This window comes from Neophocaena asiaeorientalis, unplaced genomic scaffold, assembly GCF_003031525.2.
Source record: "Neophocaena asiaeorientalis asiaeorientalis breed wild unplaced genomic scaffold, Neophocaena_asiaeorientalis_V1.1 scaffold850, whole genome shotgun sequence".
NCBI classification, from domain to species: domain Eukaryota; kingdom Metazoa; phylum Chordata; class Mammalia; order Artiodactyla; family Phocoenidae; genus Neophocaena; species Neophocaena asiaeorientalis.
In genome coordinates, this window is record NW_020173675.1 from 462,697 (window position 1) to 475,084 (window position 12,388).

The 12,388-nt window shown below is 34.7% G+C and overlaps 1 long non-coding RNA gene across 1 annotated transcript; it reads right to left on the minus strand.

The window, feature by feature from the left end:
- Window positions 1-254: 254 nt before the first annotated feature.
- LOC112402582 (uncharacterized) lies at window positions 255-5,372 on the minus strand. The gene is made up of 2 exons (XR_003003735.1): window positions 4,289-5,372; window positions 255-2,342 (listed from the first exon to the last, which is right to left on the minus strand). It is a non-coding gene; the product is annotated as an uncharacterized LOC112402582 (long non-coding RNA).
- Between the last annotated feature and the right edge of the window lie 7,016 nt (window positions 5,373-12,388).

Below are 12,388 nucleotides of genomic sequence, written 5' to 3' on the forward strand. Positions count from 1 at the left end.
ATTTTTAGTTATTTCTTTAGTGGTTGCTCTAGGGTTTACCATACACATCTTAACTTAATTGGCTTCAGCTATATACTAACTAAATTCCAATGAGATATAAAAACCTTATTGCTATATAAACCTATTCCTTTTCTCACTTTTTGTGGTATTATTGTTATTATTTCTATATTACAAACCCAACAATACATCATTATAATTATTACTTAATATAATTTTATGTCTTTTAAAGAAGCTGAGAGAAGAAAGAACAAGTATATATTTACAACTTTTTAATATTAACCTTATTTCCCATTTCTTATTTTCTTCATTTGTTCCTATGGATTTGAGTTACCATTTTAGAGTCATTTCTTTAATCCAATACAGCTTTGTTTCCACCCACTTCCTTTGTCTTGTTATTGGTAAATATATTACAGTTTTATATGTTATAGATCCAACAATGCAACTATATACATATTGTCTTATAAAATAGCTTTTTAAATCAATTAAGAAAGGAAAAATGTATTTTGACTGTCTTTTATAATTACATAATTACCTTTACCCATGCTAATTTTTTGGATGTGCAGATTCAAATTACCGTCTGAGGTCACTTGCTTTCCACCTGAAGAACTTCCTTTAATATTTCCTGTAAGTCAGGCCTGACAGCAACATAGTCTCTCAGTTTTTGACTATGTGGGAATGTCTTTATTTCATCTTCATTTTTGAAAAACAGCTTTATTGAATATAGGATTCTATATTGACAGTCTTTTTCTTTCAGCACTTTGAATATGTTTTCCCACTGCCACCTCCATTGCTTCTGATGAGAAGTCATCTATTACTCTTATTGAGGTTCCCTTGTAAGTGGCTTCAGTTGTCTCATGTTGCTTTCAAAAGTTTCTCTTTGTCTTTGGGTTTTAGCATTCTTATTATGGTATGTTTGTTGATTTCTTCTTATTTATCCTAATTGGGGTTCATTGAGATTTCTCAGATGTGTAGATAATGTTTCTCATCAAATTTGGGATTTTACAGCCATTATTTATTGGAATATTTTTTCTGCTCCTTTCTTTCTCTGATATTCCCATTACAAGTATGTTGGAGTGCTTAATGGTTCTTTACCCCATTAAATTTTCATTATTTTTTCTTTCTGATCTTCAACCTGGATACAGTTATCCCATTAAACATCACAACCCAATGAGGTAAGTAGTATTATTATCGTCATTTTTATAGATGAGAAAACTGAGGCTCAGATTAAGTGACTTGCCAAGGTCACAGAGTGGTAAGTATGGCTGTGAAGTTCAAACAGGTCTGACTCCAAAGTTTGTACTACTTCCTCTATATCATATCATCTTTCTATTCTCCAGCAACTACAAACAAACAACTGGGGGATGTGGGGTAGGCTGCCTCTCTTCTAGAGAGCTCTTTATTTCTACCCCTCTTTAGTATTCTTTGCTAGTATGTTCCTCTTCTAAAATTAATATATCTAATCCCTAACATGTAATAGATAATGATTCAATGTTTATTGCTTTTAATTCAATCATTACTCAATGGTAGCTAGCTTAAATGACTATGAGAACATTGTTTTGATCTAAATTCTTTCATTAGAAAAAATATAAAGCTATTTGAAGACAGTGATAACTTAATAGGGAAATGTCCATTAAATATGTTGACTAACTTATGAAAACTACCTACTGTTACTGCTGATAGGTCTCATTCAAGAGCATTTGCTGATGTTTAGGCCTGGAGTCTTGGTCATTTATTTACTAGGAAAATAAATTTAGGGACAAATGGGCTCTAGAAATAAATATTTCAACACTTAATTAGTTTTTTAGTTTTGTATATATAGAAGCCAGTCTTGAAAGAATGTTATCTCTAGGGACAAATATTTAAGACCTCATATAAATTATAATGATTAAAAAAAAAACCCTTGGAAGTAATCCACTGTAATTTATCCTGAGAAAATGATACTCTTTATTCCCTATCCTCCATACTCATTATATTGTCTATCCCAGAGAGTGTTTGATTATAGAAAATGTTTTCTACCAATTCTTTCCAAAAGCTGAAAGGGATTTTAATTCAGTTTTCTCTCCCTCAGTTAGCTTCTCTTCTTCAATTCCAAATAAATTGCTATCTATATACAAATCCTAGATCTTAGATTCTGATGCAAGAAAGACCTCCTGGGACTCACAATCTTTATGTCTTCTAGCTGCCACTGATTTCTGTAGTATTATCTGTAGTAGATGATATTAGAGAAGCAGCCTGGAGATCTGACTGCTGCTTTTTGTTCTTTCCAAATTCTATCACCAATATTTTCCCACGTAGTTTATATCCATTTACTAGACGCAATGCTTGCCATGCTATTTCTGTATCTAAAAGAGAAAGAAAAAACATCAGTTTATATGTGGCTTAATCGATTTTATTCCAAGTCTAGTTTATGTTGTTTTGCCTTGGAGTTCAGTGTAGGCTATAAGGCCACGTAATTATTTGATTTTATTGGGTTTTCTACAATCTCAAATTTGTAATAACTCAGCAAGATTAAACTAATGGCTAAGAATAACAACAATAAAATCTTAAAATGGATGTTTGAGAGCTTCTCCTAATTCAATGATATAGGTAAAGAAACAAGGATACAGACAGTGTGTTAAAGAGGGTTAAGCTATAACTAATAATACACAAACCTCTATCTTAGATAACAGATTATAGGTACTGTAAGAATGAAATCATTTTCAAAATGGGGAAGACAAATAAAAGAAGTTATCATGGTATTGAGGACATTTTGCTACTTTTTCCTTTTGATCAGAGAGTGGTTGTAGGAGCCCTCATTAGGATAAGTAAGTTTAAGAATGCTTGCAGGCATATGGAAGCTTGAGGTGTAAGAGTATATAGCATACAGCAGGAGGATTTGATTTATGGGTCTCACAGCCTGGATGTGGGAAATTAGGAAGGAATGGAATTACTGCCTAGAGTCTGTGAAATCGTAAGTGGACAAGCAATGTTTTTAGATTGAACCAATTTATGTCTCATATATGTATGCACTACAAATTTTCAAATGCATGTATAATTACTAAAATGGCTATTTATTTAGAAGTACTTAGTGTATAAAGCCTTTTTATTACATATCTTTTCAATTAATAGATCATATTAGGTGGGGGTGCATGAAGTAATTTTATAAGTTTAAAAAGGGTTCTCACACTTGAAAAGACTAAAAATCACTAGCGTTGAGGATCCACAAACCTTCAGTGAGATAGGAAAGATGGTACAATGCTGTATGAAAAGAATGCAGGGGAGTTTGGCACTGCTCATGTGTAAAAGCACTTCCCTTTAAATAGATTACTAGGCTGTATATAAATGATGATACTTTAGGGATAATAAAAGGCACAGCTCCTACCCAGCCTCCACCAAAAAAAGAAAGTCTGGTCTGTCATAGGAACTGAAATTCCTATACAGGTATAACTTTTTAACTGCACTTTGCTTTATTATGCTTTGCAGATATTGCAGTTTTTTCCCTCAAATTTAAGGTTTCTAGCAACCTTGCACTGTCAGATGATGGCTAGCATTTTTTACCAAGAAAGTATTTTTAAGTTAAGGTATGTACATTGTTTTTTTAGATAAAATGCTACTGCACACTTAATAGACTACAGTATAGTACAAACATAACTTTTACATGTGCTAGGAAACCAAAATATTCATGTGACTTGCTTCACTGGGATATTCACTTTATTGCAGTGGTCTGGAACCGAATCTGTAATATCTCTGAGATATGCCTGTATTATTTCTCCCTTTGGCTTAGGATACTGAAATCATGTATTAAGATGCAAACAACAGTTAAAAGAATATATCACCTACTAGTTAATTATGAATTACTAATGAATTAGCATAATATAGCATAATATCTTGCAGTCTCTTAGTCCTAAAGGAATAGGACATAATGCAAGTACGAGTGTTCTGATCAGAATACCAATATATTAATAATTAACATAATTATAACTTGGACTAGAAATACTATTTTCAGCAAAGGGAAAGTAAATTTTGATGGCGTGAGTAGGAAGTGCCAAAACTGAGGAAAAGTGAGGACAAAGGTGTAAAGTGGTCGTGCACTGTCAAAGGAGGAGAGGAAGCACAGAAGGGAAAGTAGAGAAAAATTAAAAACATGTTTTCCTTAGTTCTCTTCCCTTCCTCCCATGTGCTTGGCCAAGCACATACTTCTCATGTGCTGTAGAGATATCAAAGCGCTATATCTAAACAAGAGAGGGGATAAGTAGTCACTAATGAACTTATGCTACAACTGAGCAATTATCCAGATGAAGCTACTTACTGGGAAAAGTGATAAAAGCCTGCCCCCTCATTCGTCCAGTCATCATTCGGAATTGAATTGGAGGTCCTTTCTTCTCCTGGAACCGAGCGAATAATGAGACAAGATCTCTTTCGGTCACCCGAGGGCTAAGGTTCTTCAGGTATAACACCTAATATAAACCAAGGATCACCAGAAATAACACATTAGGGAGGTAAGGCAACTATTTAATTGTGGTAGGAATTAGTTAGTTTCAGATAAAGATGGTGGATTGAACACATGCATCTAATTTCAATCCCTCCAGAAAACTCTCCAAAAACTATAGAGACTTTTTTTTAATACAAACTGACAAGGTAAGGAAGAACAAGGAAAGGAGGCAATAGCAACAATATTCTGGAAGCTGGAAAATAACTGAACGAGTGTACTCAAGAAAGCTGAATCTTAAACCAGCAGTGGGGAAAGCCAGGAACTAATCCAATCTATACCTAAGAATCCTCAAACATTTTAGGAACTGATATATTCAGGTGTCTCTGGAAATGGATGTAAAGAGCTGGGGTTAAGATAAGGTGGGTAGGTTGAAAACTCTTTAAAAATAGGTTAGATCTTTAAACACCTCCCCTATAATATGCTACTGGGTAAGGACCACTCCCAATCTTGGTGAATACTGGAGGTTCATTCTCTGAACACAGGGAGAGCTAGATACAGTTGAGGATGAGAATACTGTTCCTAAAAACTAGGAGATTAAGAGAAATAATGCATTCTGAATGATGAAGATACCCCAAACACTTCCTCCCATTAGGCTCCCACAATGCTGGTGGTACCCTCCTATGCAAGAGTTCTGAAGTCTTCTCTGGAGAATCTGATTACCCCAAGAAGAAAGATCTAAAAATGCTGATTTTGGATGTGGAATTTCTCCAACCAATGGATGAGCCAGATGACTTTAAGTGAAGCTCAAAGTCAATAAGGATCACTCATTTGCTCAGAGCTTCCAATCTGTTTTTGGCCCCTACTCATAAATATGAGCACAGATTATCAGGCATCTGAGAAAAACCTCTAATGTGAAAGAGAACAGAGCAAACAAAGAAATGAAAGCAAATGGGAGAAAACAGAAACTATGCAAGGACAAAAAAAAAAAACACTTCAAAAAGCCATCACTAATACCCTCAGAGAAATAAGAGAAAATATTCCATCTATTACGAATGGGATGCTATAAAAAAAAGAAATATTCAAGAAAACAAAAAAGAGCTCTTAAGTGTGATTGAACTTAGTTCTTATCGGCTTAAAATAGATCGTTATAAGATGTTTTGGGTAAGTTCCATTGTAATTATAAAGAAAATACCTATAGAGGATACACAAAAGAAAATGAGAAAGGAAAAAAGCACTTCACTACCAAAAATTCACTGAAATACAAAGGAGGACCTCAAGAAAGAAAAAGAGCAACAAAAGAGCTACAATACAGAAAACAACTAATAAATGGCAATAGTAAGTCCTCCCTATCAATAATTACTTTGCCTATAAATGGATTAAACTCCCTACTCAAAGACATAGAGTGGCTGAACAAATAAAAACCAAGATCTGACTATGTGCTGTCTGCAAGAAACTCACTTTAGATTTAAGGCCATATATAGGCTGAAAATGAAAGGATAGAAAAATAAATTCCATGCAAGTTGTAACCAAAAAAGAGCAGGGTTGGCCATGCTTATATAAGATAAAATAGACTTTAAGTCAAAAACTTTCAAAGGAAACAAAAAAGGATATTATATAACGATAAAAAGGTCAATTTCACCAGGAAGATATAACTACTATAAATATATATACATCCAACATCAGAGCACCTAAATATATGAAGCAAACATTGAGAAAACTGAAGGAAGAAACAGAAAGCAACACAATATTACTAGGAGATTTCAATACCTCACTTTCAATAGCAGAAGAAAAACTAGAAAATTCACAAATTTGTGGAAACTAAACAAAAATACTCTAGAACAACTAATGGGTCAAAGAAGAAATCAAAAGGGAAATTAGAAAATACCTTGAGACAAATGAATATGAAACCATAATATACCAAAATTTATTGGATGCAGCAAGATCAATGCTAAGAGGAAATGTTATAGTATTAAGTGCCTAAATTAAAAGAGGAGAAAGCTCTCAAACAACTTAACTCTATACTTCAAGGAACCAGAAAAAACAGAATAAACTAAGCTCAAAGTTATCAGAGGGAAATAATAAAGATTAGAACAGAAATAAATGAAATAGAGATTAGAAAAATCATAGAAAAAAATCAACCAAACTAAGAGCTGTTTTTTAAAAAGATCAACAAAATTGACTACTTTTAGTTGGGCTAAGAAAAAAAAGAAGACTCAAATAAAATTAGCTGTGAAAGAGGAGTCATTACAATGGATGCCACAGAAATAAAAAAGAATTATGAGAGACTACTCTGATAATTATATGCCAACAAATTGGATAACCTAGAAAAAAGGATAAATTCCTAGAAACATAAAACCTACCAAGACAAAATCATGAAGAAATAGAAAATCTGAATAGATATATAACTAGTAATAAAATTGATTCAGTAATCAACAAAGAAAAGCTCAGGACCAGATGGCTTCACAGGTGAATTCTACCTAACATTTAAAGAAGAATTAATACCAATCCTCCTCAGACACTTTCAAAAAACTGAAGAGGAGGAAACACTCCCAAACTAATTTTATGAGGCTATCATTACCCTGACCAAAAGCAGAAAAAGACATTACAAGAAAAGAAAACTACAGGCCAATATCCCTGATGAATACAGATGCAAAAATCCTTAACAGAAAACTAGTAAACTGAATTCAAAAGCACATTTAAAGGATCACACGTCATGACCAAATGGGATTTATCCCTGTGATGCAAGGATGGTTCAACATATGAAAATCAGTCAATAAGATACAACACATTAACAGAATGAAGGATAAAAATCACAAATCATCTCAAAGGACATCAATGGACAGATATTCCAGACAGAAAATCAATAAGGCAACAAAATGACACAACAGAACAGACTTAATTGATATTTTCAGGACATTGCATCCAAAAGAAACAAAAACAAAAACCACCAAATCAAACAAAACAACAACAACAACCAGAATACACATTCTTTTCAAGTGCACACTGGAACATTCTCTAGGACAGACCACATACTAGGACACAAAACAAGCCTCAACAAATTTAAGAGGCCAGGGATTATTTCAAGCATCTTTTCTGACCACAACAGCATGAAACTAGAAATCAACCACAGAAAGAGAAACGAGAAAAAAAATGATTACATGGAGATGAAACATGCTACTAAAAAAGCAATAGGTCAAAAACAATGAAATCGAAGAGGAAGTTAAAAAATACCTTGAGACAAATGACAATGAAAACACAACCATACAAAATCTATGGAATGCAGCAAAAGCAGTCCAAAGAGGGAACTTCGTAGTGATAAATCCCTTCCTCAAAAACAAGAAAAATCTTAAATAAACAACCTAACCTACCACCTAAAAGAATTAGAAAAAGAAGAACAAACAAAACCTAAAGTCAGCAGAAGGAAGGAAATAATAAAGATCAGGGAGGAAATAAATAAAATAGATATCAAAAAACAAGAGAAAAAATCAATAAGCCAAGAGCTGTTTTTTTGAAAATGTAAACAAAACTGACAAACCTCTGGTCAGGCTCAATGAGAAAAGAGAGAGAACCCAAATAAATGAGGAGAAATCACAACTGATACTGCAGAAATACAAAAAAACCATAAGAGAATACTATAAACAATTATATGCCAACAGATTGGACAACCTAGAAGAAACGGACAAGTTTCTAGAAACATACAGTCCACCAAACCTGAATCAAAAATAAATAGATAGTTTGAACAGACCAATCACTAGAAGTGAAATAGAATCTGTAATTTAAAAACACTCCCTGCAAAAAGAAGTCCAGGACTGGTTGTCTTCACTGGGGAATTCTACCAAACACACAAAGAAGAACTTATAGCAATCCTTCTCAAACTCTTCCAAAAGACTGAAGAGTAGGGAACACTACCAAAGTCATTCTATGAAGAAACCATCATCCTGATACCAAATCCAGACAAAGATACTACCATAAAAGAAAATTACAGGCCAATATCTTTGATGAATATAGATGCAAAAAATTCTCAACAAAATATTAGCAAACCAAATCCAACAACACATAAAAAGGATCATACACCATGATCAAGTTGGATTCATCTCAGGGTCACAAGGATGGTTCAACATATGCAAATTAATCAATGTGATACACCACATCAACAAAAGAAAAGACAAAAAACACACGATCATCTCAACAGATGCAGAAAAAGCATTTGATAAAATTCAACATCCATTCATGATAAAAACTCTTATCAAAGTGGGTACAGAGCGAACATATCTCAACATAAGAAAAGCTATTTATGACAAACCCACAGTCAACATAATACTTAACAGTGAAAAGCCTTCCTACTAAAATCTGGAACAAGACAATGATGACCACTTTCACCACTTCTATTCAACATAGGACTGGAAGTCCTAGCCACAGAAATCAGACAGTAAAAAGAAATAAAAGGTATCAAAATTGGAAGGGAAGAGGTAAAACTGTCATTATATGCAGATGACATTATACTACATATAGAAAACCCTAAAGACTCCATACAAAAACTACTAGAACTGATAAGCAAATTCAGCAAGGTAGCAGGATACAAGATTAACATATAGAAATCTGTTGAATTTCTTTATACTAACAATGAAATATCAGAAAGGGAAAGTTTAAAAAAACCCTTTAAAAATTACATCATCAACATCACTAATCATTAGAGAAATGCAAATCAAAACTACAATGACGTATCAACTCACACCAGTCAGAATGGCCATCATCAAAAAATCTACAAACAATAAATGCTGGAGAGGGTGTGGAGAAAAGGGAACACTCTTGCACTGTTGGTGGGAATGTAAACTGATACAGCCACTAGGGAGAACAGTATGGAGGTTCCTTAAAAAACTAAAAACAGAACTGCTGTATGACCCAGCAATCCCATTATTGAGCATATATCCTGAGAAAACAATAATTCAAAAAGAGTCATGTACTACAATGTTCACTGCAGCACTATTTACAATAGCCAGGACATGGAAGCAACCTAAGTGTCCATCAACAGATGAATGGATAAAGAAGAAACTGTATAGCAAATAGTTAACATTGTAACTCAACTTTACTTCAATAATAAATAAATAAATAAATAAATAAAAATAAATAAAAATTGCATCAAAAAATCAAATACTTAGGAATAAACCTGACCTCAGATATTTCAAACTATGCTGAGATCTATAAAACACTGATAAAGGAAACAGAAGATGATTTCAAGAAATGTAAAGATATACCACGCTCTTGGATTGGAAGAATTAATATTGTTAAAATGGCCATACTACCTCAAGCAATCTACAGATTTAATGTGATCCCTATCAAATTACCCATGCCATTTTCCACAGACTAGAACAAATAATTCTAAAATTTATAAGAAACTATAAAAGACCCAGAATTGACAAAGCAATCCTGAGGAAAAAGAACAAAGCAGGAGGCATAACCCTCCCGGACTTCAGACAATTACAAAGCTACAGTAATCAAAACTGCATGGTGGGCTTCCCTGGTGGCGCAGTGGTTGAGAGTCCGCCTGCCGATGCAGGGGACACGGGTTCGTGCCCCGGTCCGGGAAGATCCCACATGCCGCGGAGCGGCTGGGCCCGTGAGCCATGGCCGCTGAGCCTGCGCGTCCGGAGCCTGTGCTCCGCAACGGGAGAGGCCACAACAGTGAGAGGCCCACATACCACAAACAAACAAACAAAAAACTACTCTAAAAAAAACCTGTGTGGTACTGGCACAAAAACAGACATATAGATTAATATAACAGAACAGAGAGCCCAGAAATAAACACACACATCTACAATCAATTAATCTTTGACAAAGGAGGCAAGAATATACCATGGAGAAAAGACAGTCTCTTCAGCAAGTGGTGTTGGGAAAGCTGGACAACTGCATGTAAATCAATAAAGTTAGAAAACTGCCTCATGCCATACACAAAAATAAACTCAAAATGACTTAAAGACATGTAAGACAGGATACCATAAAACACCTAAAAGAGAACACAGGCAAAACATTCTCTGACATAAATCATACCAATGTTTTCTTAGGTCAGTCTCCCAAGGCAATAGCAATAAAAGCAAAAATAAACAAATGGGACCTAATCAAACTTATCAGCTTTCACACAGCAAAGGAAACCATGAACAAAACTAAAAGACAACCTATGTACTGGGAGAAAATATTTGCAAATGATGCAATTGACAAGGGCTTCTTTTCAAAATATACACACAGCTCATAAAACTCAGTAACAAAGAAACAAACAACCTAATCAAAAATAGGCAGAAGACCTAAATAGACATTTCACCAAAGAAGACATACAGATGACCAATAAGCACATGAAAAGATGCTCAACATCGCTAATTATTGGAGAAATGCAAATCAAAACTAAAATGATGTATCACTTCACACCAGTTGGGATGGCCATCATCAAAAAGTCTACAAATAATAAATGCTGCAGAGGGTATGGAGAAAAGGAAACCCTCTTACTCTGTTGGTGGGAATGTATGTTGGTGTAACCACTATGGAGAACAGTATGGAGGTTCCTTAAAAAACTAAAAACAGAGTTGCCATATGATCCAGCAATCCCATTCCAGGGCATATATCTGGAGAAAACTCTAATTTAAAAAGATGTATGCACCTCAGTGTTCATAACAGCACTATTTACAATAGCCAAGAAATGGAAGCAACCTAAATATACATCAACAGATTAATGGAAAAAGATGTGGTATATATATACAATGGAATACTACCTAGCCACAAAACAGAATGAAATAATGACATTTGCTGCAACATGGACGGACCTAGAGATTGTTATACTAAGTGAAGAAAGTCAAAGACAAATATCATATGACATCACTTATATGTGGAATCTAAAATATGATAAAAATGAACTTATTTACAGAACAGAAATAGACTCACAGACATAGAAAACAAACTTATGGTTACCAAAGAGGAAAGGCAGGGAGGAGGGATAAACTAGGAGTTTGGGATTAGCAGATAGAAACTACTATATATAAAATAGATAAACAACAAGATCCTACTGTATAGCACAGGGAACTATATTCAATAACTTGTAATAAACTATAATGAAAATAATCTGAAAAATTATATACAGTAAGTCCCCTACATATGAATGAGTTCCATTTCAAGAGTGTGTTCTAAGTCCAATTTGTTCATAAGTCCAACAAAGTTAGCCTAGGTACCCAACTAACACAATTGGCTATTTAGTACTGTACTGTAATAGGTTTATAATACTTTTCACACAAATAATACATAAAAAACAAGCACAAAAAATTAAGAAAACATTGTATACCTTACAGTACAGTACCTTGAAAAGTACAGTAGTACAGTACAACAGCTGGTATACAGAGGCTGGCATCGAGTGAACAGGCAAGAAGAGTTACTGACTGGAGGAGGGAGGGGAGGTGGGAGATGGTAGAGCTGAAGGATCATCAGCAACAGGAGACGGAGGGCGAGCTGCAATTTCACTCACGCCTGACGTTGATGGCACAGGTTCTGGTTCCTTGCTGGATTCAATTCTATCTACCCTCTTAAAAAAAATGATCTAGTGATGTCTGGGTAGTAGCTCTTTTCTTCTCATCATAGATGACACGGTAGCACTGGATTGCATTCTGAACGGCTGCTGCAACCTTTGTGTACCTTTCTACGTTTGGGTCCTATGCCTCAAAAACTAACAGTGCCTCCTTAAATAAAGAAAATCCCCTTACCATTTCCTGCATCGTGAATCTTTTCGGTTCTTCAGTTACCTCTTCCTCTTGTCTCTCTTCATCCTTCCTCTGGGCCTCCAATTCCACCAGGTCTTCATTAGTAAGCTCCTCATGCTGCACAGCAAGGAGTTCAATGAAGTCGTCCTCTTGCAGATCTAGCTCCAGCTGCTCGTTGAGGGTCACTACATTGCTGAAGGCCTCTTTGGACTCCTCATCCACCTTCTCAAATCCACGAAAA